The 14,967-nt window shown below is 52.8% G+C and overlaps 1 protein-coding gene across 1 annotated transcript in view; it reads left to right on the top strand.

Annotated features, from left to right (window-relative positions):
- Positions 1-14,967, top strand: part of LOC135365510 (TBC1 domain family member 22A-like) — a 136,466-nt gene that overhangs the window by 85,935 nt on the left and 35,564 nt on the right. Inside the window, exon 7 of the mRNA XM_064597038.1 lies at positions 2,290-2,352. The gene's annotated coding sequence lies outside the window, so the exon portion shown is untranslated. The remainder of the gene's footprint in view (positions 1-2,289; positions 2,353-14,967) is intronic.

Raw genomic sequence — 14,967 nt, 5'->3', positions numbered from 1 at the left:
AGGTTACCAGGTTTTTCTTTACACTTCACTAATTTTAGGGAATGGGCCAATTTGGTATTGTTTTGAATATGTTCCTCATGAATTTTCATTCAAGAGAAAGACTTCCAAAGGATGATACCAGCATCCATCTATAAGAGTTACCAAGCTGTGTTCTATTATGAATTTCATAAGGGAAAGTTAATAAAAAATGGGTTACATGCATCTTTATTCAGTTACTATGATGGGTAATAAAAAGCTTCCATATTATTGCAAACTCCCAGAATGTGTCTACATTAATATAGCTGAGAACAACGCAGCCTGTGGCAGTTTGGTTGGCTTGCTGGCTTTGCAGACCCGCCTGCTGGAGGTGGACCCCATCCTGTCTTTGCGGCTCCTGTCTCCGACACGCTGTTCTGTCCAGGCAGAGCCTGGGCTGGTCTGGGGCTCGGGCACCTGCTGTCTCCCTGCTGCCTGCTCCTGGTGGGTGCCCCGCCCTCCCACACTGCCAGGAGGTGGCAGGAGCGCGGGGCCGCGGCCTGCTTTTACACCCCTCTGTGTCCTCTGTCCGTGTGCTTAGTGTCTGGTGGAAGACGTCATGCCCAGAGCACACCGAGTCGGTCAGATTCGAGATTCATCCGGTGTGTCCTCCCTAGGAGGGAGGAGTTCTGCAGCCGTCTGGGCCTCCCCTACATCTCAGCCCTGTACGTGGGGAGCAGGTGGCCTGGAGGGGTCCACAGAGCCCCTTGTGCCCAGCCTTGTGCAGCGCCCCCTCTCAGGTTGGACCTCCTCCTCCTGTTGGCACAGACCACGGTGGGTGGAGTTACGGTGCCTGCTGTCCTGGCCACTCAGAAAGCACATGATGGGCAGCTCTTGTGTAAGGGGGGGCAGACGTGTGCCTGAGTACGATGGCATGAGGGCAGTGTTCTCAGGGTGGCCCTCGAGGATGCCCTGGTGCAGGGCGTGCGTCGGGCTGGAATCCTCGGGCCCCCTAGGCTGGATGGTTCACCCCTCCCTCCCAGCCCCGCTGCCCGCAGGCCTCCTTCGCACATCGGGTCGCACGCATGTCTCCGCTTCCTCAATCTTCCCCGGGTTGCTCAGAGGGCTTGGGGTTCATCGTTTCCTGTGTTGCTCTTGTCTGGCTCCTTACCTCTCATTTTCCTTCCCATTGTCCTTCATTGCTGCCCATGGACTGTGCTCCCCGAATGCTGAGTCCACTGGCCCCCAACTCCCTCCCGGTTCTCTCCCCTGGCTGGATGCTGCTGAGGGGCTGCTGGTTTCCGGGTTCTCCCCTGAGGGAAGAGCCCCAGGCAGGAGCCCGTCAGTGGGGAAGCAGCCCCCACGCTGCAGAACGGTGTGGTTGGCGGGGGTCCCTAGGCTGTCGATCCACCTTGTGCTCTCTTCACCAGTCACCCTTTGAGGTATGGCAGGCACCTTCTAGACAAGGACGCCGAGCCGCAGGGCCTGAGTGCTGTAGCCAAGGCTGCAGCGCTAATAAGGCAGAGTGAGGACACTGTCCTGGTCCTGTGGATAGTAGGATCCTTGTGGTCACGTACGAAGACAGGGGGATGGACCTGAATCGTAGACTCCCTCTTGGCATTAAAATGTGCACGTCTTCCTTCAGCAGACCTTTCCCTGGGTGATGGGGATGGTGACCGTGTTGGCCAGTGGGAGATATTCGTGTGGGATATTGGGAGCCAGCCTGTGATGCCGGCTCAAGGCCTGAACGCTCTTACTCGGTTGCTGCTTGAACGGCAGGTGTTTTCCCGTGCAGAGTGGGGGCCTTCGTGATGACTCAGGTCAGTCGGGGGCCAAGTAGGGATCAGCTAACACCAGCAGAGGTTTTCAAGTGCTTCCTTTGAGAAGTGCCCTGGATCCCCACGGACTCTGTGAAGTGAAGAATGTGGCCTGGGTGCCACGAAGAAGCTGTCACCGCCGAGAACTTGTACACTATCGATGCCCCTGAAGTGCTCCCCGTGTCCGAGCCTGGAAATCAATGTTTACTAATTGCTATGGATTATGTTGCTGAAGAGCTGAGGGCTGCTCTCTTCCTAATCACGCAGCAGCAACTGTTTGGTCGGGAAGTGTCAGGCAAGCCTTCACGCTGGGACTTAGGGAGCCCCATTCAGGTAGCACTGGCCAACTCCTCTGGAGCCGAACTCGGTGACGTAAGGAATTTGTGTTTTCAGAGTGGGAGCAGCTTAGAGTCCAGAGTAAATTCATTGCTGTTGTTAAGGGTTGCTATTTTAAGCACATGCTTATAATGACATTTGTCATCTTGTAAAGTAATACATCTTTCTCCTGCATCTCCAGATCCATATAGACATCCCTCGAATGAGTCCAGAAGCATTAATACTTCAACCCAAAGTGACAGAGGTAAGAGCCGGGGATCTGGAAATGCCTGTGGGGAGGGTGTTTCCTCCGTCGGGGTGGCGGGTTCCCACGGAACTAGTGAGATGGTTGGTGCCGTTGGGGTGCTTACCCACCACAGGTTTGGGGGTAGCCCTTGTGAACATAGTCCCGGACAAGAACCGCAGATTGTTCTTAAAATATTTTGTGTGTAATATTGAGGCATATAAAGGATACGGGCGTGTGCAGATAGAGCGTACCCTCGTGTCCATCCCCACTGAGGACCGGGAACCCCACTCGCGTTGGACCCATCGTGTTGGAGCTGCTCCCAGTTCTCACCCTGCTCTCAAAGGGCCCCCAGGACATGACCGACCTCCTGACTCTGTGACTCCCCACGACCTCAGCGCGTGTCGTGTGGTGTTGTGGTCAGTCCCTCTCCAGGAAGCAGTGGGGGCCGCATCCTTCCTCCAGTAGCCTTGTCCATCTGCAGCTTGTGGTTTTCTTCCATGTTATGTTCTCAGATTCATCCAATCTTGTGTCCAGTTGTATAACAATCCATCATTTAAATATCGCGCACTCTCTGCGGCCTTTTTCCCATTGCCGGGTATTTGAGTGGGGTCTCATGTTCTGTGCTCGGGACCTTCAGGCGCTTTCTTGCAGGTGCCCATGGGCAGGAGTTTCTCTGGGGCACTGCTGTAGACATGAACTAGTTGTGTGCTGGGGTGTGAGCCTCCTGAACCCGCAGGATGGTGTCCGCTGCTCCCAGGTGGGCTGTGCTCCTCGAGAGCTCCCTTGCGGAGTGTGCGTGCCGTGCTCCACATCCCTGCCAGGACTTCCCACTTCGTATCCCTCTGGCGGGCATTCTTGTGGTGGCCTTCGTCTGCGTGTCTCTTGTTCCAGGTGGCAGCGAGCACCTCTTCCTGGATTTATGGGTTCCTGTCTTCCCTCCTCTGTGAGATGCTTGTTTCTGTCTTTTGCCCATTTTTCTTTTGGGTTGTTGATCTAATTTTTTATCGGCTGCTGGTCTTTGTATGTTAAGGATTCTAAATCTTTGTCATTTCGCGGGTCACACGCGTCCTCTTCCACGCCGTGGCTGCTTCTCACGTCCTTCTTGGCGGCTTTTGGGGACCAGAAGTTCCTTGTTTCCATGTGGTCGAGCTTCTCCATCTCTTCAGATGTTCCATGCATCTGTCAGTGCCTGCTGTGCATGATGTGAGGTAGGACTCCAGGGAACTTGCCCATGAAGGGATCTGCCGGGCCCGGCCTCGTGCGTGGCCTCCACCTCGTCTGCCCGTGTTCGCAGCCTCCCTTCTGGTATTCGTCCTCACACTTGTACACGTGTTTCCGTGGTCTCTGTTTTGGCCCAGGATTCAAGGTGTCTTCCCTCAACACCACACCGGCCAGTGAGTCCAGCTGTGTCCTGAGTGGCCCCGTGGGCGGAGCCCCATCCCCCCCTTCGCTGGTAGGCCTCAGGCCCTCGCACGCCCACCTGAGCCTCACGGTCAGATGGCCCCAGCTTCTCTGTGCCCCGTTGGTGTTTACTGTCTGCTGGTCGTGTGGTGGGAGCTGCACAGAGTCTGGAGACCAGTTTGGGAGGATGGACGTCTTCGTGAATCCCAGTCTCCCTTGTCACCAACGTTTGGATTCTCCATGTTCTAGGCCATTTCAGTGTAGTTTTAGAATGGGCTCCATAAAAGGTCTTGTGTGTGTTTTATTAGATTCATTCTTAATTATCATATTTTTTGTTGCTATTATAAACAGTATCTCTTTAAAATGGATTTTTTTTTTTACCGTTTGAAGTATTTTCTTTGCATCTTGATTGCTCCCCTAAATGCACTTTTAAACTTTGCTGTCTCTTGTATGTTTGGTAAGTTTGTTGAACAAAAATCCTGGATGACAAAAGCAAAAATACTTCCAGATTATAGAACACAAAAGGAGAAAATTAGTCTTCCACAGAAGTATTCATTTTGAGACACTTCTTTTTGATTGTCTTCTTCAGCAGTTGTACTTACTGTATCTGGGAAACAAGAGATAAGATATTGTTATCTCTTTTTTACTTATTTAATGGAAGGTGGAGTCAGCCATAGACCTTTGGTTTATTTCATTTTTATATTTTTCCCAACACTTGACACCTTCCTTGCAGAGCTGAGCTCACAGCCGCAGTTGGTGTTGATTGGTCTACTTGTCTCTGATGTCCTGGGACCTTGGTCCCATTGTTTTGTGGCGCCTCTTCCCTGGCAACCGGTCTCTCTGTTAAACGGTTTCTTGCTCTGGGCTCGTGTGCGTCCCCTGGAGCTGCAGACCCTGCCTAGGCCCCCGCTCAGCAGGGCAGTGCTACCCAAGGGGCTGCTGGGCTCCCCGGGAGGACGTGGGGCTCAGGCAGGCTGCCACATGCAGGAGAGGGCCATTTGGGCCCAGCTCTGGGTGTGCAGGGAGTGAGGTGATAAGCAAGGGGCTTTAGGAAAAGTATGGCCTTGTGATTGGCGGTAGGCAGACCCGGTTCTAGTTTCTGACGTTATGGAGGCTTGGCTCAGGGGTTTCTGCAACAGTCAGTTGGTGGCCTGACCACACAGAAGGGTGTTCCTGTCTCAGGCACGGGCTTGCTGGCCGTGGGGTGGCTGCTCCTCTGTGCTTGGCCTCCCCCTCATGGTCCCCGCTGGCCGCTCTGTCTAGCTCTCTGCATCACGTTTGTCTTTGAGCAGCATGAAGGACCACACGCACAGAAGGTCGTGCCCCTCCCTTTCCACCTGTTTTGTAGAAGTTGCTCGCAGTGCTTCTCACATCCTGCGGCCAGAACGGAGTCATGGCTTGTCCTTGGTGTATGGAACCGGGAAAATGTCACTCCGATTGTAGCTGGTCCGTGTGCCTCCCCGAAGGCTGGGGCTTCTGACTGCTCGGGAAGAAGGGTTTCGGCATTTCCCCCCATCCGTCCCCACGTTCCCTGATTCACTCAGCAGGCGAGGTCTGGTTCTGCTTTGGTGGTCCTTCTCCACCTCCCCCCGTCCTCTTCCTCCTGTGGCTTCACTGAGGTCTAGCGGACATAAAATAAAATTCACCTCTTTGAAGTGTGCAGTTAGATTGGTTTGATACCTGTATGTAGCAATATGACAACCACTTGAATCATGATCTAGAACATTTCCATCACCCTGAAAAGTTCCCTTTGCTGTCAGCCTCCCGTCCCCACCCCATGCCCCTGTGAAGTACTCATCCACTTTCAGTCTCTCGAGGTTTACTTTTTAAGAATGTCCTACAAATGGAATCACACGAATTGCAGCCTTGCCTGAGTGGCCTCTCTTGGAGCTCAGACACTCGTTCGCATTGTCACATGTCGCTGCTAAGTGGGACTCTGTTGTCTGGGTGTATACCTCAGTGTGGTTACCCATTGGCCAGTACTCGATGAGTACTCGGGCTCTTCCCAAGTGGGGTCATCGCAGATTTGCTGTAAACCTTGTAGAGTGCTAGCGAAGGCCCCTGTGTCCCCTCTGTGCTGAGTACATGGCAGAAGGGTGGTTGTATGGGACGTGAATGTGCATCTGCTTCATGAGAAACTGACAACCTAGTTTCCACAGTGGCTGTCCCAGTCTGCACTTGCACCGGCAGGGCATGAGAGTCTTGCTCCATATCCTTGTCAGTACTCGGTATTGCCAGCCTTTTTAATTCTCGCCAGTTTTGAGCGGGTGTGTAATGTATCTATGGGGTTATAATTTGCAGTTCCCTGATGACTCATGATGTTGAGCATTTTTACAGATGCTGATTTGCCATGTGTAGATCTTTGATGATGTGTCTGTTCCATTTTTGCTCACTATCGAATTGCTTTTCAGACCTTTTGCTTGGGGCTAGCTCACCCTGGAAATCCCTATTTTATGGAAGCTCAGCTAGATTTGGAGGCCTTGGGACTTGTTTAACTGCTGATAGGAAGGTCTTGAAATGAGCAGAGTGGATGGTGTAGGGCCGGATGGCCATCGCCCAGGCGCTCCCAGCCGGGAAGCAGAGGCTCAGCTGGAGCCTGTGGCCTTTGTCAGGAGGTTACCGCCCCCCCCCCCAGGTTGAATGGGTCCCAGGAGGACAGCAGACCTTCTAGCTCCAGTGCCTGAGGCAGCATGTGTCCCGGAGCCGCTATTCACGGCTACTTGTCGATGAACAGCTGACCAGATGCCTCTTTCTCTCACCTGTGACGAGTGAGTGTCTGGTTCCCTCTGGGCCTTCAGATCTTACTGGAAGGTGGTCTTGTCAGAGGCGCAGTCCCTGATGACCCTCTCGCGGCGCTTCCTGTGGGATTGTGTGTGACTTTTTGTTTATGACACGACTCCCTCTTCCTGTTTGTCCGCTCCTGAGGGCCGGGCTGGGCCCTGGCTGTGTCCTGGGTGTCTGGAGCATCTCCTGGAACCTCATGGGATTTAGGAGATTTTGCTGAAATTGATAATGTTTTTATCCAATGTTGTTGTCTGAAAGTAAAATTCATAACTTTCTGGCTCCCTGTTTTTTTTATTTATTTATTTTTAATCTTTTGCTCAGTATTGAACAAACTAGATTTGTTACATTAAAAAAATACGAATTCGGACCGGTGGCCCTGTGGCTACTATGGTGGGTGCAGTGAGTTTATTACAAGAACCATATTCAAATATCGCTGCTGGGCCTTTTCTCCTGAGAAGTTCATCATCTACTGAGTGACTTTGCCTCCGTGGTTATTACATTTTCTGCCCTCTGGTTATCTGCTTCTTAGAGCAGTTTCACAAATTAGGGAAATGAGATGCTTTTTCCAATTAGCCATGCAGAAGTGATGTCTCATTACATTTAAAAAGACACAGAGGATAATGAAACATGCAGGCTTTTTAAGCCACATTATTTATGTGCAGTTTTTAGAATTAGGGTGATGAGTTTTCCATGGCCCTGAAGGATGGACATTTTCTAGGAGGCACATAGAAGCGGAGCACAGGGGACGTTCAGAGTGGGCTCCTGCCTGCGGCCGTGCACTTCCTGTGCTCTTGTATGGAGACGCGTGGGCTCTGCCCCCTGCCCACGGCCGGGCCGGTAGTAGCCGGAGGAAGACCGCTTCTGGAGGCTCTGGGGTTGGCCACCAACGATCTGGGGCCACATCCAAGTGGGTTCCTGGCATTTACCCATGGAGGACTCCTCAGCAGCCTGCTCTGCGTGGCTGACCCCTAGACCCAGGCCTGAGCCGGCCAGGTCAGCCCCACCTGCTCCTGCCACGGTGGGCCCGGCAGTGCTCGTGTTTCCTGCTGCAGCCCATTCAGAGTCTCTGTCCCATGCGACCTCGCTCGGAGGCGCAGCAGCCTGCACGCTGGTGTCTTCCATCCCGGCTGCCTGGCAGGGGTCTGTTGGGTCAACTCAGCGAATCTGTGAGCTGTCTGCCAGGATTCTGGCCGTGGCTGAGCTCCTGGCTCGGTCTCGTCAGACTGTGAGAACGGGGCCCGGGACCCCTTCCTCCTGCGGTCCCTGTGGTGGTGCCTGGTGTGTGGCACGGTGGCTGAATGATGCCACATTAAATCACACACTCCTCCTGTGTGGGTATTCTGCAGGTCCTCCCACAGGAGAGGTGATGCTGGAGGGTCCTGCAGGTGTTGGGCGTGTTCAGTGCTCCCCTTTCTGCGGCTTCTTCCTCCTCGTCTCTTCCTTTGGGTCATAATTGAGCCATTCCCTCCACAGAGGTGGGGATGCGTTTGTGAGAGGCCCTGAAGTACTTATTTGTTATATAATCAGTTCGCTAAACTCCCCTGGTATATATATCAGGACTCTGATCCATAGATCTTTCCTTTTCTGTCTGTTTTTGTGGCAAAACATATCAGAGCAGAAGGATTTCTATAACATATATGTTCAAACTCAAAGACACGAGTAAGCATTAACTTACAGATGCCCACTGTTAGCTGAAGAAAGAGCAAGAGCTAGTGTCTGTGAAGGCCCCTCTCTGGCCCTCCCCAAACACCTCCCTGTCTCCCAGCAGGTGACCATTCTCTTGAATTTTGGTTGACCATTCTCTTGCTTTGCTGTCTGGTTTTATCATGTGTTTATATGCATATATATATCTTTACCCTTTTTAGTTTCTATATTGTAATGGGATCATTCTGAATATATCTGTGGTTGCTCTTTATGTCACAGCATTTGGTTTTCAGGGTTATGTGTTGGTGCCTGTGGGTGGCGTTCATTTTTCGGTGCCACATAGTTCTCTGCTGCTTGGTGTGTGTGTTGATCCCTCCGGTCTCACGCCGCTTGGGCATTCTGGCCATTTTCACTCCTGTGTGTTTTCTCAGGACGTCGCTGTGCACGTTCCTGTGTGAGCCCAGTGTGCGCGTAGAGAGTGCCTCTGGGGTGTGTACGGGGAGGGGTCCTGGGGGCTGGCGCAGTGTGCACAGCTGACACTGGGTGGAGGTCTTGGGGAGAGTGCCCAGCGCCGTCCCTCACCTGCACTTGGGATTGTCAGGCCGAGCCCCCTGCCCTGGCTGTGGACATGAAGTGGTGGCCTGCTGGGCTTTTGACTTTCACTCCCTTAAGTGCACATGAAGTCAAGTATTTTTTCATAGGTTTCTTGGCCATTTGTGTTTCTTCTCTTGTGAAATGCTTTTGTTCCATATTTCTGTTGTGGTGTTTGTTAGCTTGTTCTGTTGATTTAAAGGAGTTGCCAATCTGTTGAGGGTGCTAATTCTGTTTTGGATGCATATGGATACATGCATCTCCCTTCCAGTAGTGGGTTGTTCTTCACCCTGATGGTGAGTAGACATTCAATTTACTGTAGCCAGTTCCCTGGTCTTCACCTTTATGATTATGCCTTTTTGCATCTGTTTTTATTTTTTATTTATTTATTTAAAATTTTTCCTCTTTTTTTTTTTTAAATATTTTATTTATTTATTTATGAGAGACAGAGAGAGAGGCAGAGGGAGAAACAGGCTCCCAAGGAGCAGAGGGCCCGATGCGGGACTCGATCCCAGGACTCTGGGATCATGACCTGAGCCGAAGGCAGACGCTTAACCATCTGAGCCACCCAGGTGCCCCATCTGTTTTTATTTTTTAAAGATTTATTTATTTGAGTGAGAGAGAGAGCGTACATGCGTGCATTTGGGGGGAGGAAGAGAGGGGGAGAGAGAAACTCAAGCAAACTCTGTGCTGAGCATGGGTCCTGACACAGGGCTTGATCTCACAACCCTGAGATCATGACCTGAGCCTAAACTGGGAGGCGGACACTTAACCGACTGTGCCACGCAGGTGCCCCGCCTTTTTGCATCTTAAGACATTCTGTTTAACCTCATGATTTCAAAGAAGCCTGAATCTTTCTTCCAAGAGTTTTAAAGTTCTGTCCTTTAGGTTTAGAGCCATAGTCTGTTTGGAATGGACCTTATGTGCGTGGAGTTTGATGTGGCAGTCTGATTTCTGAACACGTTCCCCACGTGGATAAGCAGTTGTGCCCCCACCCATGGATCGGCTCGGTCTTAAATCAGGATTCCATACGTATGTGGGCTCCGTGTGGGTTGTCATCCATTCTGCTGGTCTGTCTGTACGTTTGTCCCTCTGCTGGCTTCCTCTTCTTGTTTCTGTGGTTTTGCCGTCCTGCAGGCCAGGCTGCCCGTGCCTCATTCTGGGCCATTCGTGAAAATGTAAAATCAGCTCGTTAGTTTCATGAAAATCCTAGAAATCACATTGAATCTGCCCATCAGTTGGAGAGAATTCACATTTTGTTTTTGCATTTCTTTAGTTCTCTGGATCTTTTATTTTTATTTATTTATTTTTAAAGATTTTATTTATTTATTTGGCAGAGAGAGACACAGCGAGAGAGGGAACACAAGCAGGGAGAGCGTGAGAGGGAGAAGCAGGCTTCCCGCGGAGCAGGGAGCTCGATGCCCGCATCGGGACCCTGGGATCATGACCTGAGCCAAAGGCAGACGCTTAATGACTGAGCCACCCAGGCGCCCTGGATCTTTTATTTTTAAACAATGTTTTCTTTCTTGCCTTCTTTGGATACTCTCTAGAAAGGCTGTTGACTTTTGTCAGTGAATCTTCTATCTGGCACATTTTACTAACTTCTTTCATCAGTTCTCATGTTTTGTGTGTGGATGTGGTTGAGGTTTTAGAGAAGGTAATCATATTACTTGTGGATAATGGCAGTTTCTTTTTCTTTTCTATTTGTTTTGTTTTGCTGGCGAAAACTCCTGCCACAATGCTGAGGACAGTGGGGGAAGCAGGCATCCCGGTGTCAGTCCTGATCGTAACGGGAGGCCTGTTCACATTACACTGACTTAGGGTAGTTACTCTAAGCCTTACAGATGCTGTTTGTCATGTGAGGGGTGCCGCCTTGCTCGTGGTGTTGAAGTCATAAATGGTTGTTGAGGTCTAACAAGTCCTTCCCCCGTCATCTGATACGAGAATATTTTTGCACCCTTATTCTCTTAACGTGGTGGATTTTATTTGTAAACTTCCTGGTATTGAGGGACTGTATCTTCTGGAGGTAAGTCTGGTTGTTGGGGGTGGATTGTTCCAGGGCCTGGCGGGAGCAGGTCAGCGGCCATCTGGTGAGCCGCACCGCCAGAAGGGAAGTCTGGTCGCTCCTGAATTTGAAAAATGCTTTTTTCTGACCAGCCCGTTTCTTCACAACGCTTGGACGTGTAGCTGTGGTTGTTGTGTTGAATCTTTGGTCTGGTAATAGTGACACTGCGCTGTTCTGTTTGAAAGTGTTTCGAGTGTAGTGAGACATCTGTGCCTTTGCTAACCTATTAAACACTTGTCTCGAGCGCAGAACGTGGGGCGTAAGTTGTCATGTTTGAAGGAGGTGAGTGTCAGGTAATTCCCACACCACACTCGGCCTCATTGCTTGCTTTAAGAGAGCTCTAGGTTATTAATTAACATCGTGACAAATCATCAGGGGCCGTCTTGGTATGTCCGGCGGCTATTCTGTGTGGTAGGTGGCTGCCTTTTAGTGCACATGTTAGATCTGTTACGGGCTCTTACTTGGTGTCATTCATCAGGTGTTAGAATTCATATGGGGCTGGTGTTCCTTGGATCAAGTTGCAAAAGCTTGTGCTGTGGTCACTTCTTTCTGGGCCACATCGCTCCTGGGTTTCCAGGGATGCGAGCCCCCCAGTCCTCCCAGCAGAACTGTGGATGATGTTGTTCCTTGCACAGAAATGATCTCCATGGTGCTTTGTGTGCTGTGTGTGGGTCATGCATATGGGAGAGTGTTTTCAGATTTCTGAAATCAGATTTTTGTAAGTCCTCATGGGCACAGTGGCCTTCTTGGGTTTAGTGTCTTTCGTGTTTTAGACCACAGAGTGGTTCAGCAACCGGAGCGCCCCGCGGTGCTGGCCGGGTCCTGCCTTGGGGACCCATGAGGGCATGGCATGTTTGCAGAGTGAAGACGGGGACCTCTCGAGCCCTCCCGGGAGCCTTCTGTGCAGGGATGTCCTTTGAGGTTTTTTAGGAGAAACCTTTCTTGGTGCTCAGGCGTCTGATGTCTGGCGAGCGAATGAGCTGGGAATGCCTGCCACGTTTGCATTTTTTCAGCCCCGGTGGTGACAGATAGTAACAACTCTTTTATTACTGTTCCTGAGTGTAAGCTGGTTCGTAGAAAAGATACTTTGGGAAGAGTTTCAAGTTTGAACTACTTTTAATGAATTCCGACTCTTTAGACAAACACATCAGGAATGTTAACAGAACTTTAACGGCTAGTAAGACCCAATGTGTATTCATTGTTTGAGCCATTTCCCATCATCCTGTGTCTTCACTTAACTTATCCTTACACGCGGCGCATCCTGTCTTTATTGTCCCTTGGCAGATGATAGTGCTACTTAAACTGACAGCACATTACTTAATCCTGAGTTAGCGCGCCGTGACGGCTCTCTCCCCTGGCTCCGCACGCCTCTCCCTCCAGCCGCCCCGTGTGAGCAGCCTTGCTTGCACCTGTCCCGCTGCGGTCACTGAACCCCCTGGACCTCTGGCAGATGACGTGCTGGGGGCTGCGAGCCCCTGAAGAAGTCCGAGTGGACTCCCAGGCCCGGGCGTGGTCTCTGTCCTCAGCACACCTCAGCACAGTGCTGCCGAAGGGTGGTCACAGACAGGCCTGCAGGAAGTGGAGGGGGTCCTGTCGCTTCGTCCAGAAAGTCTGTGTGTGTGTGTGTGTGTGTGTGTGTGTGTTGCCAGCCTTGTTCTGGCCGTGCGCAGAGCTGGAGAACACAGCCCCGATCAGGGTGCTTTGGGGGGACACTTGAATGTGGAGGGTAACGCTGAATTGCTGCTGTCCCCCGTGTCCCAGTTCTGGGGAGCCTCTGTTTCCTGACCTGGTCCTCCAGCAACCTTGTAGGAAGAAAGTCCTGACTCCCGGGCTGGCCGGCCCCGCCCCCCCGCCCCCCCTTGTGCCCTGCAGGCAGGCGGCACAGGCCTAGGGTGTCCTGGTGGTGCCTCTGTTGCAGGCAGTGCTGTAGATGCTGGACGGTGGCTTCTAGCCCCAAGCTCAGCTGCCTTTGGCACGTGGCGGGCAGCTCAGCGGCGCTGTCCTGTGGCCTTCGGTGCCGGCCCTGGGGGCAAGGGCTGGGCAGGTGCAGGCCCAGGGCCCCACGCCCCCCAGGCCGCTGGCTGGGTCTCTCCTCCGGATTCCTGGCTTGGCCCCTCTGGCTTTGGACGCTTGATTTTGGTGACCCGCTGGCTCTGGCCTCTGTCACTTTCTGAGCCCGGCCCCGAGGGAACTCTGCAGGATTGGGCCTGGTCAGTGAAAAGTCTGGCAGTGGCTGGAGCACGCTGTTCTCCTGGCCCCTTCCTCAGTAGGGCGCGAGAGCACGTGCAGGAGCCACCTGTCCTTGGGGTTGTGCCATCAGTGTGGGCTGACCTCGGTGAATGTCCTTCAGAAGACTCCTCTCGGATTTCGTTTTTAGATGAGACTGTGTCAGGGAGCAGCGGGCCCTGGGGGTGGAGAAGCCAGCAAGAGCGAATGCCTGCTCCCAGTCTGCCCCCCGGCCCATCACTGGGTGTAAATTCAAGGGAACTGGTGCTGAACTCGAACCCCTTAAAGGGTCATGTTGTTGACTTTGAAAACACCTGCTTAGAAAAGGTGATAGGAAAGCCCTGCTTGGTCGTGTCTCTTGGTGATGTCTCTTGCGGGCCTGAGCGCAGAAGCTTGGGCATCGCTCGAGCATGCTGTGAACAAGAGCGGGCGTCAGATGCAGCTTAGAAGCCCCGCAGCACGCGTCCCGCCGTGTTGGGAACGGGGTCCTGTTTCCTCATGGCTTGCTCTCAGCGACGTCTCCTCTGTGGAGAGCTCATTATGATGGCAGTCAAATGGGCCCTCAGAGGTCCCATCCTAATGTGCTTGCGGTCGTGCGTGTGGCAGGGGCGGGATCTAAGGTGGGGCGCACTGTCGCTCAGGTCTTCACAGACCTTGTTAGGAATGGGGCTGAGGGTCCGTGAGACGGGAGCTGCCAGAGGGAGGCCGTGGGGACCCTGGGGCCCCACGGGACCATCTCAGGTGGTTCGGGCAGGGAGTTCTGGACGGTATTGAGTGACTCGGACTCAGACCTGTGGTAGTTGTGACTTCAAACAGAAGCAAAGTCAGATGAAGTGATTTAAGGCAAAAGATACAGGATAAATCAGTCAGTGATGAGAAAAAAAACAAAGAGAAAGCAGCCCTCAGCCTGCCAACGGCATGTGTAGTTTCTGCTCTGGGCCTAGTCCTGCCAGTCAGCTTTGCAGCCCGGGCATGGTCGTCCCGGTGCAGCCTCGAGTGGGCGGGTTAGATTTAGGTCTGGGCCAGCTGTCCTATTCCAGCCCCTGGAAGGGAGCAGGGACGGAAGCTGGAAGGGGGTGGCCAGCGGCACGAGTGAACCTTGGGGCCCTCAGGAGGGGCTGTTGGGATGCTTGCTGCCCTGCGGTTCCTGCTGGCCCCCTCCGCCCCAGGCCCCTTTGCCTGGCTACCCTGCACGTGACACCCTCCTCAGTGGGCAGGCAGCTCAGGCCTTTGTTCTCCTCCATGTGCTGGATTTATGAGCTCCCGGTGTCACCAGGCATTCTCCCTACATGGAAATCTTTTCTGCATTATTGCAATTAATGGCAAGTTTTTCCTCCAGGGAGTCTAGACAAGGCTGAACTATCTGTCACCCCGTAAAAGGTAGGCTTCCGCCTGCCCCCTCAGATAGATCTCTGCTGCCATGTGTGCTGGGTGCGGCGTCTCGCCGTGCCACTTGGCCGAATCGGGCGCGTAGGACTGGGGTGCCTGCCGGGGCAGGTGTGCAGGCCTGGGGCCTGCAGATGCTTTGGTTGGGGGTGGGGCCCCCCGTGGCTTCCTGGTGTGTCGCTGGCGTGGCAGGACAGTCTGACAGGATGAAGAGAGGCCAGTTACTTACCTTCTCTTCCCCCTTTCCTGCCAAAGAACCCTAAATCCTGGTGTTTTATTTCTTATTTTCTAAATTAATGGCTGTCGTTAGAGGGAAATAATATGCGGGGAGATGTGAGGGGCTCTGGGGGCAGCTCTGTAATGACAGGGAGAGCTGAGTGCTCACCCAGAACAGATGTCAGGGGAAAGGGCCTGTGAGCCGCAGAGTGACTGCATGAGTGGTTCAGCTGGCGTGGACGTGGGCGCGCACCCAGCATTGCGGGGTGGCTGGGTGTCGCTGTCAGGAGTCGGGGCGGGCCGGGGGGCGTGCGTTCCCC

Source organism: Mirounga angustirostris, unplaced genomic scaffold (assembly GCF_029215605.1).
Source record: "Mirounga angustirostris isolate CCGP_5_RB_7025 unplaced genomic scaffold, mMirAng1.0.hap1 SCAF_8, whole genome shotgun sequence".
NCBI classification, from domain to species: domain Eukaryota; kingdom Metazoa; phylum Chordata; class Mammalia; order Carnivora; family Phocidae; genus Mirounga; species Mirounga angustirostris.
This window is presented reverse-complemented; position numbering and strand designations above follow the sequence as displayed.